Genomic DNA, 25,119 nt, shown 5'->3' with positions numbered 1-25,119 from the left:
TCAAATTTTAGAGTTTTTTTTATGATTTTCCCGTGGTGTGTGATGATTTGTTAAGAGATTCTATGATGTATGTCAAGTCCATGTCTTCTCCAAAGAGTGTATAAAACTGCTGCAAACCCTGGGTTCTGGGCCTCTCAGTGTCACTAGTTGCTGTGTGTGCACGTGGAGAACCGAGCTAGTTCGCAATAAACACCTCTTTGCTGTTTACATGGATCTTCGTCTCTGGTGGTCTTTTGGGGGTCCCAAATTCGAGAATAACACCCTGTGCTCACCCCCAATTTACTTCCTGTGCTTCTCCATTTTCTCCAGGGTCTTATTGGAATCTGCTGGACTCTGGTCTCTGGGGTTCAGATAGGATTTGTCTATGACAATCAGGGCTTCTTTGATGTAGTTCTGCACCCAGACACAGGGCTGCAGATGGGCTGGCTGCCAAATCCTTGAGTAATCAGGCTAAAATGATACAAGCAGTTCTGTTTGTAGGTTTCTAAGACAAAGGAGGGCCTGTTGTTGTAGTTGAGTGTTCAGCCTTGATTGAGGAGGTCCATGAATTCTTTACACACTTGCTGAGCTGCCTGCAGTGTTATTCCTTGTTGCCATCTTGGTTTATGTTAGGGTCTGTAAACAAGTCAGGATGGCGCCTGGAAATTTGACAGAGGGAATGGTTTGTGAAGTAACGCCAGTGAGCCATTAAGTGTGGAGATTCCTTATTGGTTGACTGCTGTATCTAGTTTATGTTAATTAAGATAAGCTGTGTGTAATGTATATATACCCCTCCGGTCCTACAATAAGCGGCTCCCACTCCAACTGTATCAATCTACACAAGTTGCTGGTCACCCCCTGGGTTATTTTGCTGCAGCTGGACTGCAGCAGCTTTACCCTCCTAGGTGAGGCCTGGTTAAATATTTGGCCACTGGCTTACTAGGAAACTCCACTTCACAGCCATATGCAAAGTCCCAAGCCAAGTGAACAGCTTTTCCTTTCACCAAGGATGTCAGGAGGGTCACAGAGCAGCTTTCCGTCTCCCAGCTGGAAGATTAAGCACAGTCTTGTCCAACTTTTCCCACAACAATTAGCCATTTTTGGACTTTGCTTTTCTGAGAACACCTCCCAGCAGCGAGGCATTTAAGCATTTAGAAGGTGACAATCACCTGTGCACTTCAGCCACAGTCACTTATATTTGGACAGCGAGCTGAAGAGAGACAATCTTCCCAGAACCAAGTAGAAGACTTCGTGGGATTTAACAGGGCTACCACCAGCTCTTTCTGATAGGGGAGACCCAGAGGATTCTTAACCATGGAAAATGGGACCTTTGTGGATTACAGTCTGATCAGGCACAAGCAGATGTGGGTTGACATTCTGCACCTCTTCCATCTGGTGAGCAATGTCACGGGAGCCCCAGGTTCTTTGTCCTGCAGTGTCCAGGGTGTGCATGTGGGGCAACAGCAGGTCTGAGCAGCTGTAGGCATCGCCGAGGGCACCCAGAGCACCTCCCTGTATCCCAGAGAGTTGGGGAAGCAGGCTGGCCAGGTGCCCAAGGTGCAAAGATAGGGCGGCCCCCTCCTGGCTCCGGTGGCCAGGCCAGGACTGCTGTTGGCTGCTGTTGGCCGCAAGCTGGTGCAGCGGGATAATGGCCGCAGCATAGGCTTCCCTCAGATGTGAGTAGGGATCCGCAGACTGAGTATAAACCAACTGCTTGTAGGGTGGTGGAAAGTAGGGTGGTTGCTGGTATTCAGGACTCCAGTGTGGGACAGCAGCCTGGCAGAGCTATAAAGATGCTGCCCTGTGGTTAGTTGGGAGATGCGTGGGTGGGGGGCGTGGATGAGTCCTCAAAGCCCTGCAGAAAGGTCTGGGCACTGGATTCCCAGGGCGTTCAGAAGCACCAAGTCAGGACATCTGGCCCAAGCCAGATAAGTCCTAGCCTGTGCTCCAGAGGTATGTGAGCTTGCAGCAAACACTGTGCCGAACGTGCTCGTTAATCAGCCAGAAATGTTTGAGTCATAATTTAATTTTAAATAATGACTATATTTTAACACAGATTTGTAAAACTCATGAAAAGTTAATGGTTGGCTCTTGCTAGCTGCTGAAAATTGGTACTAGCACATGACTCAATGGGGACATATTAGAAGGATTTTCTTTAATATCAGGAAGACAAGTCACTGATATCACTGCTTCTGTTATCATTGTACCAAAAGTCCTATCAGTAACTAGAAGAAAATTTAAAAATGAAGACCATATGAACTGGAAAATAGAAAAAGCAACTTTTAGAACTTCCAGATGATGTGACTGCATAGTTAGAAAATTTAAAAAAAATGGTCGCTTAGCTATTAGCTCAATATTCAAAAACTAATGCTATATCAGAACACTATCTATACTTACAAAACAAGAGAGAATATCAAATGGTAACAAAATATACTGGCTTCTAAGAATGTATCCTACAAAATGATGCAAGTGTTTATGGGGATCATTATAAACACTGTGTTGGGAAATGGGGGTGGGGGTGCTCCCTAAATGCTGTCTGCAAGAACCACAAGCAAGAAGACTCCATATTTTTAAGGTATCATTTTCCCTTACTTGAGCTAAAGGTTCACTAGAAGCCCAATTGAAAGCCCAGGACGTTGTTCAAGAGACTTGAAGGAGTGCCCCACATGGCTCAAGGTTCTTAATCCAGGGGAATGAAGAGAAGAGGCTATGCAAACATGAGTAAAAGACAATTATATCTTTGTTTTCACTAACCTCTAACTAAACTCAACATTTACTTCAATGACGGAAGTAGATAGCCCACATAGGTTCAGCATGCTCTGTGCATTTGTTATCAATATAAATTACAGATTTTCTTTTTGGTAATCACTGTATGGTTGGAAATGTTTGTGTCTCTCATCTCTTCAAAGTAACAGTAGTTATTAGATCCAAAAAAAAAAAAAAAAGAAGCCCTTAAGTGGTTGGGATGTTACTGGAATATTATATAACTGGGGTATTATGACATTTCAATGAATTCTCTACGGGCTTTGCTACCTGGAGTGTTACCATGGCAATTTCTCCAATGCCACAAATTTAGCAGTCCAGACAGAGTCATTTGTATTGTATGCAAAGGGGTTTCCCCATTGGTGGGGGGCAAGTGAGGATTAACCAATGAACTGCTTAATATGATGGCCTGCTCCCTTTCCCAGTTGCAAATGTTCTTGCATCTACTAGCATTACTCCGAGAAGCGGGTTGGGGTGGAGATGAGTCCCAGCAGGCCTTCCTTTATGAGTGTCCACTGAAAATCATGGCCCATGGCTCCCAGTGTAGTCACCTCTGCTCACATTTTTTCTCACCACTATGGTGTCTCTATCCACCCACTCTCCAAACACAAACCTTAGCTTGCTGAGGACCAAGCACAGATTTGAGAAGCAGAACATTAAGGGAGCATGCACCAGTTGGCTAATCTTGGGATGTTCCACTGCCTCAGCCTTCTCATCTATAGAGTGGAGATCACAGAACCAACAGTGTTGCTGCTAGGATAAAAATCATTTGTGTTATTTTCTTTATGGTGAAACAAGTTATCCCATATTAAGACCCTACAAATAATCCTGTTAGGATAGTTTCCTCAGGTAATGAGTACTTATAATTTTTGTAACCTCCACATCCAATTTGAAATAGAAGAGTAGGAGGGAAGTATTCACAGTGCCAAAAAACACATTCATTCATACCCAAAAGCTTATTATTAAGAAAAAAAATGGGCACAGTAGTGCATGCCAGCAGCTCAACAGGCTGAGGCAGGAGGATTATGAGTTCAAAGTCAGCTTTAGCAACTGAGCAAGATCTTAAGCATCTTATCAAGATCCTGTCTCTCAATAAAAAAAAAAAAATTAAAAGGCTGGGGATGTTGTTCACTTAACCACAGTGCCCCTGGGTTCAATTCATGGTATTACTACTACTACTACTACTACTACTACTACTACTACTACTACTACTACTATTACTACTACTACTACTACTACTAATAATAATAATAATAATTTTTTAATATCCTTATATATTTATTTATTTTTTATGTGGTGCTGAGATTGAGCCCATGGCCTCACATGTGCAAGGTGAGCACTCTACCACTGAGCCACAACCTCAGCCCCAATAATAATATTATTAAAAAGAAAAAAGAAATAACAACTTTTACAGTATAATTTTTCCTTGGGAAGAACAATTTGTTACTTTTTTTAAAAAATGATCATTTTCTTTATAAACCTTACTGGAAGGCCTTAAAATTAGCTATTCCAGTTGATTCCTGAGGTCACTGTGAAATCCTATGATCAAAATAAGGTGCCCTGCTGCCTCTGACCCACTTGGGCAGCTGAACTTAAGGTTGCTAATGTGAATTTCCAGGGACACCAAATAAAACACAGACACAAACTCTACATTTAAACAAGCTTCAGGATGGCTCCACTTCTCTCAGCCTCAAGCTACCCAAATGGGAGAGCAAGGGAAAGTCAGGAGAGGCTGGCCAGAGAGAGGGAGCATGTTCAGAAGTGGGCTTTTATTGGGGGGACCATCATTCTTAGAAAGTACCATCCAAAAAAAGGTCAAGAAGGGCAGGGTTACAAAGCACAGGTGAGTGTAATTCTACTCAAGGGGCTGCAGGGTGACATGCCTATGTCTGAAGACACATCCTCAACTTCTGGAACCAGAGCAATATCCAGGTCACTACTAGATGTAGTGATAGTCAAAGCCTCTTTGCTCAGGAATGGAAAACACAAATCATTCAGAGTAACCTCCCACAGTGCCCACCTCCTGTGAGTCCCTGAGACAGGAGCATCTCTCTCCCTATGCACTTCCTGCCCTTCTTCATCTTCCAGCTAATTGACCCACACACAAGGTGAAGTCTCAAATACCCTCAGAAATCTTCACTCCTTGCTGTTTATAATACGAATTGTTGTTTCTTTTATACTATGATGCCTGAAGCAAAAGTTGGTAGGATCAGATGTCATTTTGATTCTCTGACATCATTATAAATTATGCATATTCATTAACTGAATATTATTCTTTAAAATTATCTGATAAATAATATGTCTATAAGAAACAGATAAATGCTTCAAAGCTACAAAATTTATTCAAAGAAAATTTTAATAGGTGAGATGTTAAACGATTGTGAAGAACTATAACATTTTTTCTCTGGAAACAAGCTGAGGACAAATAATAAGCTTATAAGTATGAACATAAGAGAAAAGAAAATACTGTAGTAAGGACAAAGCAAATTTATTTCTCTGCATAATAGCCACTCATATACATGAGAATGATTCTGCAAAATTATCTCAACTTTTGAATGCATTTATTCCCTCATAGGTATGAACATACTCAAAGTTGTATTTCTAAAAGAAACTGAAAAATTGAGCTGGGGGCATAAGTCAGTGGTAGAGTGCTTATCCAGCATGAGCAAGATGATGGGTTCCATCTCTAGCACCAAAAAAGAAAAAATTTTAGTTGTGATGAGTTTTATAGAAAAACTAAAGACATCACAAATGTACACAATTGACACTGATTCGGATCAGATTGCTAGGGATAGCATCCTAGGCAGTCTGATGCAACAAATTCATATTTATGAAACACTTAAACAATATAAAAAAGTCACTTTAATCCATAGCCTGTTGTTTGTCATGCCATAATAACAACCTTAGACTGAAATAATAAAATAATACTTCAGCTTCCAATTTTAAAACTTAAGACACACTCATTCTTATGGTTTGGATATGAGCTACTCCCAAAAAGCTCATATACAATGAAGAAATGTTCACAGGTGAAATGATTAATTATGAGAGTCATAACCTAATTGGTAGATTAATCTATTTGAAAGACTAATGATTTAAATAGATTACTAGGTGGTAACTATCAGCAGGGGGGAACCACAGAAATAAGCAAGTCACTGGAGCAAGCCCTTGGGAATTATATTTTTTTCTGGCTCCTCGATGTCTGTCTGCAACCCCTCTAATGTGAGGTAAACAACTTTTCTCTGCCATACCCTTCTGCCATAGCAATGTCCTGCCTCACCTCAAGCCTATAGCAATGAATGAATGAGGCTGACTCTGGACCTCTGAAACTTTGAGCCCAAAATAAACTTTTCCCCTTCTAAATTGTTCTTGTCAGGTCTTTTAGTCAGAGCAACACAAAGTTGACTAGTATACACACATAAATAAATAAATAAATAAATAAATAAATAAATATATATATATATATTTTTTTTTTCCCCAAGTGAATTTAGAAATCTGGAACCTCCTACAGTTGGGCAAAATATAACTGATTCACTCCTTCCCAACTAAATGAACAATATGACAGTTTTCTAGGCCCTTTACCTCTTTCTAAAACTACTTAATCTATATTTCCCCTCAAATGAAAAACATCTTCACACTTCTTTAACTACAGCCCCTCAGTAATACATTTGCTCTTACTTTCTTCATCACTACCCAATTCTATGCAAACACAATTGTATATAAGTGATGGCTTTTGGGTATGAACTATCTTCTGAGCTAGATTAAATATTCTTCCAAGAGAATACGTATTTCATTCCTCAACACATCATAAGGAAACCTATACCCTGGACTGAAAAGTGAATGTATATAAACTCCGCTGGATGTGGACTTTGACTCTACTTGGTCCTTACACATTAACTGCTGGAATGTCAGGAGGTGCCAATGCTTAAGACCCACAGACACACAGTGACTCCCCTCTGTCTTGGGACTTGGGCCAATGTCTGGATTAAAAGAACCTATAAATATCTGGGATCATTTCTCTGTTGATAAGAGTTAAGTCTGGAACTTTTCTTTGGATCCAGGATCCCCTGTTCCTAGTGCCTAGTAACACATCAAGGCCTCTAAGAATTTGTGAACATCAGGGTCCACCTACTCACCTTCCCCAAATTTGTACTCACTCTTTCCAGGTTGTACTCACCCCACATAACTGGCCCTTATTCCATCATCATGAAGATTCCCATAATGTCTTTGCTAGTTTGTACCTAGTTATGATCTTTGCCAAGTGTACTGGAGTACTAGACCATGTCTAACCCCCAAATATACAAAGTAGAGAGAATGCAGATACCCCTTAAAACTCCCAGTGAATTCCGAGCTCAGTAACTTTGCATGTAGAATCCTTGAATGCCTAATTCCCCAACCTCACCTCATCCCCATCTACCTGTTTCCTCATTTGCCTCTAAACATGTCATCAATGGTCCCAATTTTTCCCTGTCAGCAACCACCCTACCTGGGTGTATATCTGGAACCATTTTGCATCCCATGAGCTTCAACAGATCTCTCATACTGCTTAACTCCCTGACCCTCAAAGCCCAGGACAAAAAATATGAAAAAAGGGAAGAAGAACAGGGGTGATTTGATATATTTTCTGCTTTTTGGTAAAAAGAACATAGATATATTTTTGATGAAACAAAGAAAAGGCACACTGCCTAATTTATTTATTTTACACATAAAAAGGGATTATGTCTTTCCAGTAGCAGTATCCTGATTTAAGCTCTTTTTTTTCACTTCAGCACACTGTTTTTTCCTATTGTAAAAATATATTCATAAATTATTTCATAGGTTTGCTTTATGCCAATTACATTAACTCACAGATGTGTCATGAATCACTATGTTGCCTGTGAAATTATTTCTTACTGTTTGAAAATTCACTTGTAAATTTAAATCTAGTTGTAACATTTTTGAGAACAATTTTCATTCAGTTTAGGGTTGCAATACAGTCAATAAGTACCCATCAATTTAAACTATTATTAAGCTGCTTTGGTATAAATGAAAACAATAATAATAGTGTTTTTAGATCACAGTATTTGTGAAAAGCCTTACATAATTATTATAAAAAGATTGAATTATAAAATTAGTGTTTTCCAAATACTGAAATTCTAATAGCAGAGGACATTTAGTTGGACAAGTACTTGCTACTAAAAAGAGTTTCCAGTGCAATATTTGGTTTTAAACTTCCAGAAAATCTGGGAGAACACACGAAAACCTGCTTTTAAAAAGGGCTTCATCTTTATGTACAAATCTATTAATTCAGTTAAAAATGAAGACTCTGTTTTAAACAACTTTACAGGAAAAAATAAACATAAAAACTTTACTTGAACCAGCTGACATGGTTATGGAGTTGTTTTTCGAGCTGTGTGGTAAGAGCCTATTGGGTTGAAGAAAAAAAAAGAATCAAGCCTATTGCTTCATGGTTTTAAAATTGTACAAAATCTACAGAACCTTTATGAAATGGAAACTCTGTTTGAAAACATATTCCTAGTTCTTACTTACTATTCTGCTTGGTGCCCTAAAACGAAAATGATTTAGATCTGCCAGAAAGCCATTTTTTTTTTTTTGGTAGCAGGAATTAAACCTAGAGGTGCTCAACCACTGAGCCATATCCCTAGCACCTTTTATTTATTATTTTGAGACAGGGTGTACTTTACTAAGTTGATTAGGGCCTCACTAAGTGCTGAGGCTGGCCTTGGAACTTGTGATACTGCTTCAGGGGACAGTTGGGACAAGGCACTGAAAATAGCAGGAAATAGTTTTATTTGGCTACAACAGGTTCAGAGGGCACAGTTTTCCTGTAATCAATTAATTAATCAATTAATCCCCTGAATTCAGGCAATTTCAGAACTTTTTACCCAAAGTGTAAGGTAAGAGGCTCAGAAGTTCATGGTCTGCAGAAGTTCACACAAAAGCAACTTTTTCTTTCACTGTTCTAAGCAAGTTAATCTTTCAAGGACAACACCTGAGAAGGGGAGAGCTTCTTCTTCCCTTTCTTCCCTCCCCCTTCCAGCTGTTACCACGGAGCCAAATTAGTAACCCCTTCTCTTATGTTTGAAATGTAAAGATCTCTGTGAAGTTGCAGCTCAAGGTCAGGGGACTAGTTAAAACAATGTGTTTTTCTTATCACACTCTGCATTTGCAAGCACACTTCTATAAACTATTATATATGTTTTTATTTATATTAGATAATCCATAAATGTTTGCAAAAAACTAGTAAATGGGTATACAGAACTTGGAGCACTGACCTTTTCCAGGCAGTGGCCAAGAAAGACAGAGCAACAGGAAATAGGAAGTTTAATTTCATTGAACTTTTTTGTAGAGCTGATAATCCTAAAATCAATTATAGTGAAGATTTTTGGAGAAGCTTAATTAGTACTTTCTATGGAGGAAAGGGTGCCACCACAATACTCCTTCCTCAGCCCCCCAAGTTGCTAGGATCACAGGAGAACACCACCACACTCAGCTTTTAGAAAGCCAACTTTTAATAATCATCCTAGTTATTATTCTCACCTGGCCATGAGAAAGAAATGAATTTAGCAAAAGAAACAGATTCTAAATAATCAGAGTGGTTCTAATATTATAACCAATGTTTCTTATATAGGCATATATATCTTACAGGATCAGCACGTTTTTATAAAACTAGTATTTATGTTCACTTTCTCAGCTTTCATCATACTGCCTGGCACACAGTAGGCATTTGATAAATATTTACTAAATTAAACTGACCACAAGTTGGAGAACTCTTGTACAACTTTCTAAAATCTATCTAAGTTATACTTCAACTCTGACATATATTTAACTCAAAGCACTTAAGAACCAATTTATCAGCCCAACTTTGGACTTATGCCTGTATTTCCAGTGGCTCAAGAAGCTGAGGTAGAATATCTACAGTTCCAAAGCCAGCCTCAGCAACTTAATGAGGTCCTCAGCTATTTAGCTACACCTTGTCTCAAAATTAAAAATGAAAAGGGTGGGGGATGTTGCTCAGTGGTTAAGCCCCACTAGGTTCAATCTCTGGTAACAAAAAGGAAAAAAAATTCATAATAAGAACTAGAGTGTCTAAATTTTCCAGGTGGATGTGGGGTAAGTAAGTGACAGAAGAAGACAGGAGAACAGATAGACTTGAGAAAAGGCTTCTTATTATCAAGAGACACTGCTCCATGAAGCACTCATTTCCAAAGACACTGCTGACCCTGCTTAAACAAGCATATCAGCAAAATTCAACAACCCAACATACTCAGGGATAATTTTCAGAAAAAAATCCAAATATTGAACATTTAGGGTAGTTTTGCATTATGAGAAAGTAACATCTCAGATTTGTCAAGATTGCATAATTCTACAGAGTAAAATCCATGAAAACAGGCACAGCTGTGGTTTTGCAGATACATATAATCAAGGAATCCTTTTCCACAAACCAAATCATGCTGCTCCCCAAACTCAGAGTCAGAATTCAAAAGAATGTCTGGCTAGGGTGGGAGGGCTTTCAGGCTGTGCTTACTCAGTCTCTCCCAAGGCCCTCTGGCTTGTTTCACACTTTCATTGATCTGGAAACACTGCAGGTAAAGCAATAGTCCTCAAACTTGGAAATAAATATAAATTTCCAGGGATATTTTTAAAAACAAACAATTCCTCATTACCTTATTGAAAATTCTGACTTTGTAACCTACTCTGAGCTCAACCAATCCATAGCACTCAGGATACAGTGGATGATATTTGTACATTTAAGGCAGTCATTTATGAAATCCAAACAAGGAAATACAGATATTCAGGTCAGCAGCCTTCACATCTCTACAGTAATGGACTCCTGGACTATGCAGGGAGCAGTTTGCTGTGAATCCCAGGGTTTGTCCTTCAGTGTGTTTGCACAGGGGTAGTCCTGGTGTCTACAGTGTGCTCTGTGGTTGAGGTGAAAAACCAGCCTCTATCTTAGAGCAAAGCCTGTCTAAGGAAGGGACATGAAATTTGTCCTTGAAAAGACCCACAGAGCCCTCCTAGGAACATTCCCACACTGCTAAGTGGTTTATCTACAAATAACAGGAGAGATCTGCTGTGCCAGGTGTCCCTGACTCAGTCAGGCTAGGTGGAGACCCATAGTAACCCCCTAGCAGCCACCAATCAGCATGAGACAGGGAAATACCTGGGATGCCAGATGACCCTCTCAGTAGTTTATTGTGGTTGATAACTGTTTGGAAACCATGTAGTTCAGCGTGAACACCCCTCTTGGCTTAAACCAATCAGTTCAAATGAATCCCCCTCTTGTAGTAACCAATCACCCCTACCCAACTTGTTTCTGCCAGTGAATGTGCTAATCATGTTTTAGAGTTGTTATTTGATTTTCCCGCAGTGTGTGATGATTTGCTAAGAGATGCTATGATGTATGTGGGGGTCCCTGCCTTCTCCAAAGAATGTATAAAACTGCTGCAAACCCTGGGATTGGGGTCTCTCAGCCTCACCAGTTGCTGTGTGTGCATGCAGAGGACTGAGATAGGTTGCAATAAACACCTCTTTGCTGCTTACATCAATCTTGGTCTCTGATGGTCTTTTGGGGGTCCCGAATTTGAACATAACAGATGGTGGAACCACCACTGGAGAGTGGGGCAGTGTAAAGACACAATGCAAAACCCTAAAGCCCAATCAAGCTAGAGCTTGTGATATCACAAATGAAAGGCTTGGCTGTTGGACTCTCATTAGTATTGATCTTGACTTAAATATTTAGTTTTATAAGATTTTATCTATTGCTTGCTATCTAGAAAACTGCCCTGCTACAAAACTCTTAAATATTATATTTAATAACTCTTAAATATCATCTATTATTTTACACCAAAACATTTTGTGATTTTTGTAGAATTCTATGAAATGCTCAAATTTGTTATATGAATTATTAAAATGACTATAAATCAACCAAGTATATAATTTTAATTTTTTGTCCATATATTTGTTTACATTAATTTTTCTTGAGTAAATAACTTATTTAATAAGCTTTATACAAAATTTTTACACTGTGAGTACCTCAATATTTTCCATGGAAAATTGAAGACAAAATTATGAATTAGCTCTCTGTATATTGTTGTGGAATAATTGAAAATTGCTGCACAATTTATTTAAACCCAAGAAATAATGTGAAAAAGTTCAGATGGTCAGTTGTATTTACAGAAATGTTTCTTCTGAAAAGATCACAGATTTTTAAAACTTACAAAAATCTAACAAATATGCTGTCACATTAGATCCATAAGTATAATAATATGTTGGGTTTTCAGGATAAGACTTAGGCTGCAAGAGAATTTTTTTTCACTTTCTTAGAAAAAAATCTGATAATTTGAACATTTGCAGTTGAGATGAATTTAGAGAAACATTATTTAGTGACCCTGCAGGAGAGTAAAATATCCCAGCCCAGAAACATTTCTTTGGCATATTTCAGATTGGATAATTCAGAGAAACTTTAGGCTCTGTGAACACAGGAATGGCTCTGAAACGTGGTTCTTTTCAAAAAGAAAAGTATCTATCTACATTAGTAAATAGCAGCTGTGTGTTGGGGTGGGAGATCCATTTTATATCCCCCAAGTCTTTTTTGCCTAGCAGGGCTCTAAATACAGCAAATAAAGATTGGGATTCTAACACCTGACCCAGATAGATAGCCACAGGTAGTTGTGGCCTTGAAGACACTTTCTGCATCAAAAGACACCCTTGCTGGCTGTGCATATCCAATCCTCCTGTGATCTCTCCCAACCCCCACACCTGCTGGGTTTTTCCTTTTTCCACCTTAATAAATTTGTATAGCTCTTCTCCAATTTAATCTCCATCAGGATGTACCAGTGAACCTTGAGAAGGCCCAACACAAATGTCCCTTTGTCTGATCATCACCATGTGTGGATAGTGACTTTTCTTTTATAAATCCAAATCTAAATCTACACCCTATAAGCGTTAGTAAAGCAAGAAAACTTAAAATATAAGAATTAAATAAATATTTAAATTGCTCACAGAAAAGAAGAGTTTACTCTATAATTTATCAGCAATAGTGATTGTAGAAACTTCTTAAATACACTGGTAAGACTGTAGAAGCATAAAATATACCCCATGGATCCATCCAGGGATCACCTAGCCACCATAGGTGAGCCTCCTTGGCTACAGCAGGCCCCATAGAAAGTGGATTATGGGCCAACAGTAGTGGTGCAGAGCTGTAATCCCAGCAGTTCTGAGAGGCTGGGCCTCAACAACTCCGCCTCAAAACTAAAACATAAAGATAAAAAATGGCTGGGGATGTCCCTCAGTGGTTAAGCTGTTATGCTCGAATTTGGGACCTTCAGAAGATCACCAAAAACCAAGATGCATGTAAGCAGAAAAGAGGTGTTTATTGAGAGCTAGCTTGGTCCTCTGCACACACAGCAACTAGTGACACTGAGAGGCCCAGAACCCAGGGTTTGCAACAGTTTTATACACTCTTTGGAGAAGACATGGACTTGACATACATCATAGAATCTCTTAGCAAATCATCACACACCATGGGAAAATCATAAAAAAAAAAACTCTAAAATTTGACTAGCACATTCACTGGCAGGAACAAGTTGGGTAGGGGTGATTGGTTACTATAGGAGGGGGATTCATTTGAACTGATTGGTTTAAGCCAAGAGGGGTGTTCACGCAGAACTACATGGTTTCCCACCATGTTATCAACCACCATAAACTACTGGGAGGGTCATCTCGCATTCCAAGTATTTCCCTGTCTCATGCTGATTGGTGGCTGCTAGGGGTTTGCTAAGGGTACCCACCTAGCCACACTGAGTCAGGGACACCTGGCCCAGCAGATCTCTCCTGTTATTTGTAGATAAACCACTTAGCAGTGTAGGAATGTGCCTAGGAGTGCTCTGTGGGTCTTTCCAAGGAGAAGGGTCACACCCCCTTCCTTGGACAGTCTTTTTTTTTAATTTTTTATTTTTTTTATTGGTTGTTCACAACATTACAAAGCTCTTGACATATCATATTTCATACATTAGATTGAAATGGGATATGAGCTCCCAATTTTACCCCAAATGCAGATTGCAGAATCACGTCGGTTACACATCCACAATTTTACATAATGCCCAATTAGTAATTGTTGTATTCTGCTACCTTTCCTATCCCCTACTATCCCCCTCCCCTCCCCTCCCATCTTCTCTCTCTACCCCATCTACTGTAATTCATTACTCTCCTTGTTTATTTTCCCATTCCCCTCACAACCTCTTATATGTAATTTTGTATAGCAATGAGGGTCTCCCTTCATTTCCATGCAATTTCCCTTTACTCTTCCTTTCCCTCCCATCTCATGACTCTGTTTAATGTTAGTCTTTTCTTCCTGATCCTCCTCCTTGCCCTGTTCATAGTTGCTCTCATTATATCAAAGAAGACATTTGGTATTTGTTTTTTAGGGATTGACGAGCTTCACTAAGCATAATCTGCTCTAGTGCCATCCATTTCCCTGCAGATTCTATGATTTTGTCATTTTTATTGCTGCATAGTACTCCATTGTGTATAGATGCCACATTTTTTTATCCATTCATCTATTGAAGGGCATCTGGGTTGGTTCCACAGTCTAGCTATTGTGAATTGTGCTGCTATGAACATCGATATGGCAGCATCCCTGTAGCATGCTCTTTTAAGGTCTTCAGGGAATAGTCCGAGAAGGGCAATAGCAGGGTCAAATGGTGGTTCCATTCCCAGCTTTCCCAGAAATCTCCAAACTGCTTTCCAAATTGGCCGCACCAATTTGCAGTCCCACCAGCAATGTACAAGAATACACTTTTCTCCACATCCTCACCAGCACTTGTTGTTGTTTGACTTCATAGTGGCTGCCAATCTTACTGGAGTGAGATGGTATCTTAGGGTGGTTTTGATTTGCATCTCTCTGACTGCTAGAGATGGTGAGCATTTTTTCATGTACTTGTTGATTGATTGTATGTCCTTCTCTGAGAAGTGTCTGTTCAGATCCTTGGCCCATTTGTTGATTGGGTTACTTGTTATCTTATTGTCTGATTTTTTGAGTTCTTTGTATACTCTGGATATTAGGGCTCTATCTGAAGTGTGAGAAGTAAAAATTTGTTCCCAGGATGTAGGCTCCCTATTTACCTCTCTTATTGTTTCTCTTGCTGAGAAAAACTTTTTAGTTTAAGTAAGTCCCATTTGTTGATTCTTGTTATTAATTCTTGTGTTATGGGTGTCCTATTAAGGAATTTGGAACCCGACCCCACAATATGTAGATCAGAGCCAACTTTTTCTTCTATCAGACACAGAGTCTCTGATTTGATATCAAGCTCCTTGATCCATTTAGAGTTAACTTTTGTGCATGGTGAGAGGAAGGGATTCAGTTTCATTTTTTTGCATATGGATTTCCAGTTTTCCCAACACCATTTGTTGAAGATGCTATCCTTCCTCCATTGCATGCTTTTAGCCCCTTTATCAAATATAAGATAGTTGTAACTTTGTGGATTAGTCTCTGTGTCCTCTATTCTATACCATTGGTCCACTCGCCTGTTTTGGTACCAGTACCATGCTGTTTTTGTCACTATTGCTCTGTAATATAGTTTGAAATCTGGTATCGCTATACTGCCTGATTCACACTTCTTGCTTAAAATTGCTTTTGCTCTTCTGGGTCTTTTATTTTTCCATATGAATTTCATGATTGCTTTATCTATTTCTACAAGAAATGCCATTGGGATTTTGATTGGCATTGCATTAAACCTATAGAGAACTTTTGGTAATATCGCCATTTTGATAATGTTAGTTCTGCCTATCCATGAACAGGGTATATTTTTCCATCTTCTAAGATCTTCTTCTACTTCTCTTTTTAGGGTTCTGTAGTTTTCATTGTATAAATCTTTCACCTCTTTTGTTAGGTTGATTCCCAAATATTTTATTTTTTTGGAGGATATTGTGAATGGGGTGTTTTTCCTCATTTCCATTTCAGAAGTTTTGTCGCTGATATACAGAAATGCCTTTGATTTATGCGTGTTGATTTTATATCCTGCCACTTTGCTGAATTCATTTATTAGTTCTAGTAGTTTCTTTGTAGACCCTTTTGGGTTTTCTAAGTATAGAATCATGTCATCTGCAAATAGTGATAATTTAAGTTCTTCTTTTCCTATTTTTATGCCTTTAATTTCTTTCGTCTGTCTAATTGCTCTGGCCAGTGTTTCGAGAACTATATTGAATAGAAGTGGTGATAGAGGGCATCCCTGTCTAGTTCCAGATTTTAGAGGGAATGCCTTCAACTTTTGTCCATTCAGAATGATGCTAGCCTGAGGCTTAGCATAGATAGCTTTTACAATGTCAAGGTACGTTCCTGTTATCCCTAGTTTTTCAAGTGTTTTGAACATAAAGGGATGCTGTACTTTGTCAAATGCTTTCTCTGCGTCTATTGAGATGATCATATGGTTCTTATCTTTAAGTCTATTGATGTGGTGAATAACATTTATTGATTTCCGTATATTGATCCAGCCTTGCATAACAGGGATGAATCCTACTTGATCATGGTGCACAATTTTTTTGATGTGTTTTTGTATTTGATTTGCCAGAATTTTATTGAGGATTTTTGCATCTAGGTTCATTAGAGATATTGGTCTGTAGTTTTCTTTCTTTGAGGTGTCTTTGTCTGGTTTCGGAATCAGGGTGATGTTGGCCTCATAGAATGAATTAGGAAGAGCTCCCTCTTTTTCTATTTCCTGAAATAACTTGAAAAGTTTTGGTATTAATTCTTCTTTAAAGGTTTTGTAAAACTCCACTGTATACCCATCCGGTCCTGGGCTTTTCTTGGTTGGTAGTCTTTTGATGGCTCTTGGACAGTCTTTGCTCTGAGATGGAGGCTGGTTTTTCAAAGCACCCCTGAGTTTAATCTTTAAACTCAAAGCCTTGTGATGAATTTCTTCATACTTTCACTCTCTGGTCAGTTTTTCTCTTAGAGTCGTCACTTCCCAAGCAAGCTTTTTTCCCAAGAGCTCGAATTTTAAAAAGGTACATCTCACTCCCTTGACAGCTGAATTTTTGAATATGGATTCTTTGCTTTCCTTAATAAATCTCTGCTTCTCTCTTTCTCTGACATTTTTTGAAATTCTTTTCTGCAAAGTTTGTCAAGGACCCAGTCATCCTGAGTTAAGGTCCCCCTTTCAGGATCTCCTCAGATTCCCTTCAGTGACATTATGTTTTTTTAAGTTGGGTTTTCATTACCGTGGTGCAGGGGATCAAACCCAATGCTTTATGCATGCCAGGTAAGTGATCTACCACTGAGCTACATCCCTAGCTCAAGGGGTTTTAATAAATTACAAAATTATGTTCCCTTACTATGTACTGTTTCTGCATTTCTTTTTGCCTCTGGTATCATTGCTCTGCTAAAGGCAAACTAGTTCTCATTTCTTCACAGCAAATAGGTTTATATCACTGTCTTTGGTGGTTTAAAATATGACTTTGATGTTTCTCCGTGTGTTTTTGTAATTATTGTTTTTTTTTAATTTTTCTTTTATCTATTTCAGCATAACAAGGGTTTTATAATAAAAACACATTATCTTTACCAGTTTCAGGAAGTTTTTATAAGATTCTAATCTTACTGATATTCTAAAATGTATGGAAAGGACTTTGTGGACAAGGATAGATATGCATATTACTTAGGTAATTGGGGATGCATAATATTTATCAATTGTTACATATAAACCATAAAAATAAAACTGGGAAATAGTTTGTTAAAATCTCTTGTATTCTTATTCTTTCTTTTAATTATTTCCCATATGCCCATTGTAACCAGTTCTTTTCTTTTCTTTTTTTGTACTGAGAATTAAATCCAGAGGTGCTTAACCACTTAGCTACATCTCCAGTCTGTATGTATTTTATTTAGAGAAGGGTCTCATTGAGGTGCTTAGGTCCTCACTAAGTTGCTGAGTCTGGCTTTGAACTCTTGATCCTCCTGCCTCAGCCTCCTGAGTAGCTGGGATTACAGGCGTGCACCACCTCACCCAGTTTAACCAGTTATTTTCCTTCTGCTATCTTCCTTCTTCTTTGAATACACTAAAATCTCCCCTACCCTCCCCCCCTCATATATATATAATTTATATATTTAACTTCTATTCAGTGATCCCCCTTGAAATTTTATGCTGATTCTGCCTAACAATTAAAGCATAAAAATAAACAAATTTCAACCCCCTTCACCAATAATGTAAGAACCATGACTGCTTTAATTCAGACTGCCTTTCTACATGTATTTCCAGTTGTTCACTTAGATTTGTCTTGAATTCTTTCCTTTAATTCCACCAATTGCACACAGATATTGTACATATACCTTTTGTATTGTTTAGACTTTGCAATTAGATTTTCATGAACAGTTGTTTGTGTAACAGATGCTGAATTCTAACTACTCACACCTGCCCCTATAATTGCTTCCTTTCCTGTCCCAACCCCATCCATTAGCACCTCCTTAGCAATTGGTTGGTGGTCTTGCATCCTCTGAAGTCTTAAAGATTTTACTTTTCTGCAAAAGACTATGTCCCGACCACTATTGAAAGCTAAGTCTATAATCCTTGGTGTTTATTCCCTCTTAGAACTCTGAGAGCTCATGGGTCTCAATGTAGTTCCTACCCCTGGCTTCTTTCTACAGCTTCTCTCTACTTCTGTTGTTAGACAATTCCCATATGATAGTGTTGATGGTGTGCACTGTTTTTTTTTTTTTTATTTTTACAAATTTCAAAGTCTTCCTGACTCACAAAGTTGGTGACCTGCTTGAATTGGAGAATTCCTGTAGATCATCTCTTAAGTCTTTCCTGTTCTTGCAGAACCCAGATCAGATGCATGGATCTTGTCGCTCCCCATTCTGCCCCTTAACCTTTCTTTCATATTTTCTTTCTCTTTCTTTTTCTGTTATTTTTTTCAGATCTGTCTTTCAAATGGCTGTCTTTCTCCACCTATTTCTCATCTGCTTTTTCACAATTCACTGAATTCTTTATTTCTTTTTTCCATATGCACATACAATTCTTTTTAAATTATGCTTGATTGTTTTTATGTAAAGATTGTTTCTTTGCATGAAGGAAACTGATAGAAATAAGTTACTTATTCCATTCATTATTCCTATCTGCTATTTCTATAGACATAGAAACTTTTTGACATTCTAAATCTATTTCCAACAACTACATTCATTTTTTCTCATCCTATAGTTTGTTATTTCCATGGACCCTGCTGTAAAGTAGTGTTCTTCCTTATGCATTTAATGCATATGTTTCTATTGTGAGCACTGGTAGCCTGGAATCACATATTCTTTAGAATACTTTAGAAATATCTGTCAGATAACAAGCAGCCCATGTGTCCAGGGCCTATTCAAAGGAGCATATTTAAAAATCTGTCATGCATCACTTAATGACAGGGACCCATTCTGAAAGATGTTAGGTGATTTCAACATTGTGTAAACATCATAGAGTGCATTTACACAGACTTAGATTGCCTAGCCCAATACACACCTAAACCATATGGTATAGCCCATTGCTCCTAGGATGCACACCTATACAGCATGTTACTGTACTGAATAGGTAGTAAATTTTAATAATTGTTTAAGTTCAAATAGAATCTTTTGAGACCAGCATATTTGGTCATCACCAACCAAAACATCATTATGGGCACATGACTGTGCTAACTTTTTCAGGTACTGGGTAAGTTCTTATTAAGTTCTATCAACAGACCACCACAAAAATGTATTTCCATTCTTGGTAAGTTTAGAATGTAACATGAGGGGCAGACACACAACCAACCATCTGTCATATGAACCTAAAACCAAACACTTCTAATAGTACAGATGTTAAGCTAATTAGCTAAAGAGTTGGTGCATTTTAATTTATTGGCAAGGTGATTTAGGTGTGCACCTTGTAAAGATTCAAGTTACAAATCAATTTCTTGCTTCACCATTGGGCATTTGAAAGACCAAATTCTCTAGTCACAATCACTGGGTAAAGCATGGGACCCAGTTCAAATAAGGAAAGCCAGATCTTTGAATTTTGCTAGATATTTTAGGAGAGAGAATAATTCACATTTTATTCATACTTCCTGAGCAAATATATGATGAGTACTTACTATCTTCCTGAACCCAACCAAACTACACCTAATTTACCTGTGGACTGCAGTGATTCTCTCTTTAGTGTTCTCCACCTGTCACCTGCTCAGGACACACAGACAGGTACACAGGTGCACAGGCACACAGCAGAATCCCCAAAAAGGATCCCACTAGCTAATTGGACCTGAACACAGAACCCAGCTTGAGAGCCATTTCATGATTGTGACATGCTCACTGGGTCTGTGCATTGCTGGAAGGGCCACAGCTAAAGTTGGTAGCCTTCACATGAACACATGTGTCATTGCCTCAGATGCCAAAACTAATGGTCCCAGAAGTTCTCAGGTTTTTTATTTTTATTTTTATTTTTTTTCTGCTTGGACTAACCAATAAGCTAGACCCTTCCTTTTTATCTTGAATTCTCCCCTAGTGAATTTCTGTTGACAGCAGTGATAATTTCAACACTTTGCCCAACATTTCACTATTCCTGGAAACACTGTATTCAATTTAACTTTACCAAGCACTAAGGCAACCCAAGGATTTACGAGGTAATATAATGAAGGACTTACAGAGTCTGAGTCCTACAGGCAGCACCTGCTAAGTCTTCTGGCAAGAAATCGAATCTGCAGGATTCCAACCAGTGGTTCCACTGCTTTCTCACACGTTAGAGAAATTTTCTGTTGAGTTTTGAATATTCCAAATAATGGGATATTACAAAGAAGACTGAAGCCTCAGCCAAAGTTACAGAAACCATCCAGGGCTATGGAAACAGATAGAGTCCAATGTCCACAAGTCCCCAAAATCACGTAGCATTACAATTCCTTCTCCAGAGAACAAACCACTAAATCAGGTGATGGAACCACAAGCAATTCAGTTTCTGAAAGCCACATTCTGAAAACATTTAGAAAGCTTCAGAATTTTAAATATCAGACACATTCATAATAATCTCTTAATGAAATACAAAAATGTTATGTTTGTTAGTAAAAAATCAAACTTTATCCAAGTTTCTTTTCATGGGTTAAATATAATTGACTCTGCCTCCATGCATATCTTATATGTGCAAGTATATTTTATCCTAAAGTGTATACAGGAAAAATTTAATGAATGCTACAGCATGGATAAGAGATAGTATACATTTTTCCCCACTTTGCAATTTATAATTTGGAAGAAATATTTTATTGCTGTAATACTAATGAGTATATAATAAGAATGTAATTTCTAATTTTAATCTAATTAAAATGCTAAGTGTTTTGTGAATTGCACTGCTATAATCATTGATATTCACGTATCACTAAAGTATACTGATTTAGTTCAAGTTGTGGAATCAGCCCAAGTGCTCAACATATGAATAATTGAATACAGTAAACTTTTACTCAGCCATAAAGAAAAATGAAATCATGTCTTTGTTAGTTAATGGATGAAAGTGGAGAACACCATGCTAAATAAAATAAGCCAGACTCACACAGTCCAAGTGTGAAATGTTCTCTCATATGTGAAGCAAGAGAGAGGGGAAAAGGAATTAAAAAGGTATCTCATGAAAATAGATGGAAACCAATAGAGTAGAAGAAAGGGATAGAGAGAGAGGAGAAAAGGACATGGGGAAGTCGTGGGTAATTAAATCTACCAAATTAGTTATGTCCCTCCATGAATAAATCAAAATGAATCTTGCTGACATGTACAATTATAACTCACTAACAAAAAATAATAATAGTAGAAGAAAGATGAGTGAAATAGAGCAAGTGGATGGACAATTATAACTCACTAACAAAAAATAATAATAGTAGAAGAAAGATCAGTAGAATAGAGCAAGTGGATGGAAGAGGAAAGGAAGGAATAGAGGGAAAGGTATTGGAGAATGAATGAGACTAATCAAATTATGATATATGCATATATGAATATGGCATAATAAATTTCACTATTATAATTATAATACACTAATACAAATAATAACAATATTTGAAAGTCAAATGTTTTATGCTTCCATTAGTTTTTATTATAATACATTGAAAATACCCAGTATTTTGAATCTAATGATACTTTTACCTCTTTTCCAAGCTAGCTCCTTATTCTATTATTGAAGATTTAAGTTTCTAATGTACAAGAAAGGATATACAGTATAAAGGGACAAGTTAACTAAGTAGCCTTATGATCACATAATGATATGTGCAATGCCTATGTCATAGCACCATTTTCAAACAGTTCAAAACAATTAATCAAAGTGTTTGACTCTTAAGCAAATAAAGAAAGTTTTGTAAACTCATCAACAAATGATCCAGGGAAAGTACATTTTTGAGGAAGTAGAAATTTTCAGGCATTTTTGAGAGGACATAAGAAACAGATGGCTAGATTACATAAAAACTAATTAATGTCCTGGAGGACACTAACATCATTATCCTTCATATCTACAAAAATGCACTCATCAATTTAGCAGGTAATATTTCAGTGTTTCAATTATAATCAAATAGTAAATGATTAAGAGAGCTATGGAAATATTATCTAAATAAATAAGAAATAATGGGTATCTGTGAAGCCATATTTAAAGATAGGTAGTTAGTGTAGTTAAGTAAATAGGGTCTAATAGAGAGTAAGATAAATAAAATGAAGGCCGTTATAGAGAATGGACTCCAGCAAACCAGAGCAGCACTTGAGGAGATTGAAATGTTAATGTGCCCACGTTCCAGAGCATACTAAGGAAATGTTGAAGCAGTTCCCAGCAAACAAGAAAATGCTAATTAAAAGCTGCCAGAGGCCCTTCCTTCTAAGATTACTCCTCCAGCCCACCTACCTCCCACTTTTTGGGCCTTCCAACCTGCATTCTATCACTGAAAGATAAAGGAAACCAGAGAAAACAATGAATGTTGGAAAGCTGAAAGAAGACCTTAGCTATAAAAAAGGGAAGACCTCCCCCTTCTACAGATTCCACCTTTTGGGTCCCCTTCTTCCCCCAGGAGAAATCTTTTTAGCTTTAATAAAGCATCTACTCTCCACTGTACACTTGCCTCAGCTTGCTTCTCTGGTGTAATACTTCAGCATTCGTGGAAGCAAAGACTTGTCACCAGCACACAATAGTAACACCTGTTAAACAATGCCTTTGTAGAAGACTGAGAGGTCACACTATCACACTCTTTGGCAGTATTTAAAAGTCGTGCAGAAATTTCTTAAGCAGTGATTTGAAAAAAACATTTAAAGCACATAATTTTATGCTTTAGAATTGAAACTAGGAAAAATATGTATCTATATTTTGGAGAAATATTTTATATTTGGTTTTATGCCTTTCAGAAATATACAGAAATGTATAATGCAGTTTTTAAGAAGGTATTCAATACTAACAACACAGGCCTAAGGCAACTGGATTTTCAGTGGATCCCAGAGACCAGTAGAAATGTGTAAAATCTATAAGACATGATAAAGAACTTTGTGTGTTAAAATAATCCTTCAAAAGTTCTAAAAAATAAAATAAGTGAGTGAAATATTCTAAAGTCCAATTTATTGTTGTTATTTAGAAAACGAGGTTACAGCTAAACCCTAGATCAATTACTTTCAAATCATTTAAGCTATTTTACACTTTTATATTCAAAAGTGTATATATTATATTGCTTTCTTCCCCAGTCAAAAGTGCCCTTCATATTTCAAGAATATAAATTTCTTGATCACTACAAGTAGGACATACACTTCGAGTCACAATTACCTAGAAATATTATATTTTATATTCCCTTTTTGATTTTTTTAAAGAGAGAGAGAGAGAGAGAGAGAGAGAGAGAGAGAGAGAGAGAGAGAACTTTTTAACATTTATTTTTCAGTTTTTGGTGGACAGAAAATTTTTATTTTATTTTATTTTATTATGTGGTGCTGAGCATCAAACTCAGCACCCCACACCTGCCAGGCAAGCTTCTTACTGCTTGAGCCACCTCCCCAGACCCAAATTTTTATTTAAAGAGAAAATTTACCATAATATTTGCTTATTTTTAATTGATTTTATTTTTTAAATATACAGCAGCAGAATGCATTACAATTTTTTATTACATATATATACCAAAATTTTTCATATCTATGTTTGTATATAAAGTAGGTTGACATCCAATTCAGATCTTCATACATGTACTTTGGATAATGCTGCCCATCACATTCCACCATCCTTGCTCGACCCCCTGCCCTCTCTCTTTCCCTCCCATCCCTCTGTCCTATCTAGAGTTTTTCTATTCCTCCCATGCTCCACCTCCCTATCCCACTATGAGTCAACCTCCTTATATTAGAGAAAACATTTGGCATTTGTATTGGCTAACTTAGCATTATCTTCTCCAACTCCATCTGAAAAACCATCCTCTACCTCAGAGCAAAGCCTGTCCAAGGAAGGGGGCATGACCTTTGTCCTTGGAAAGACCCACAGAGCATTCCTAGGCAGATATCCACCCTGCTTAGTTTTTCATGTACAAATAACATGAGAGATCTGCTGAGCCAGGTGTCCCTGACTCAGTAAGACTAGGTGGGGAACCATAGCAACCCCCTAGCAGCCACCAATCAGTATGAGACAGGGAAATACCTGGGATGCCAGATGACCCTCCCACTAGTTTATGATGGTTGATAACATGTTGGAAAACCATGTAGATCATCACATCCACTCCTCATGGCTTAAACCAATCAGTTCAAATGAATCCCCTTCTTGTAGTAACCAGTCACCCCTACCCAACTTGTTCCTGCCAGTGAATTGCTAATCATATTTTACAGTTGTTTTATGATTTTCTTGTGGTTTGTGATGATTTTCTAAGAGATGCTATGATGTATGTGATTTCCCTGCCTTCCCTGAAGAATGTATAAAACTGCTGCAAACCCTGGGCTCAGGGCCTCTCAGCATCACCAGTTGCTGTATGCACGCAGAAGACTGAGCTAGCTTGCAATAAACACCTCTTTGCTTCTTACATTGATCTTGGTCTCTGGTGGTATTTTGAGGGTCCTGAATTCGAGCACTTACCTGCAAATGCCATGATTTTATTGTCTTTTATGGCTGAGTAAAATTCCATTGTGTATATATACCACATTTTAACATTTACTTATTTAAGGACAGTTTTCTGCCCTTTATCAGGTACTTTGGAATGATTTGATCTAACTTTTCTAAAAAAATCCACACAGAGAAGATTTTTCTTGAGGCCCATAAGGCTTGAGTTCTCCTCATAATACCCTAGAGGCTTGGCAGGGGCACTGAGAATGGGTCCTTATGGTCATTTAGTTTTCTTTTGCTTAAAGAATCTCCTACAATTCCACAGGCTTCAGACCCCACCAAACCTGGATCTCTCCTCACTTGGCAC

At 37.9% G+C, this 25,119-nt stretch overlaps 1 pseudogene; it reads right to left on the bottom strand.

Moving 5' to 3' along the window:
- Window positions 1-279: 279 nt before the first annotated feature.
- Window positions 280-25,119, bottom strand: part of LOC101966507 (transcription factor AP-2 gamma-like) — a 34,762-nt pseudogene continuing 9,922 nt past the window's right edge.

Source organism: Ictidomys tridecemlineatus, unplaced genomic scaffold (genome assembly GCF_052094955.1).
Source record: "Ictidomys tridecemlineatus isolate mIctTri1 unplaced genomic scaffold, mIctTri1.hap1 Scaffold_210, whole genome shotgun sequence".
In the NCBI taxonomy this organism is placed as follows: domain Eukaryota; kingdom Metazoa; phylum Chordata; class Mammalia; order Rodentia; family Sciuridae; genus Ictidomys; species Ictidomys tridecemlineatus.
Note: the sequence above shows the minus strand (reverse complement) of the source record. Positions and strands in the feature narration are given on the sequence as shown.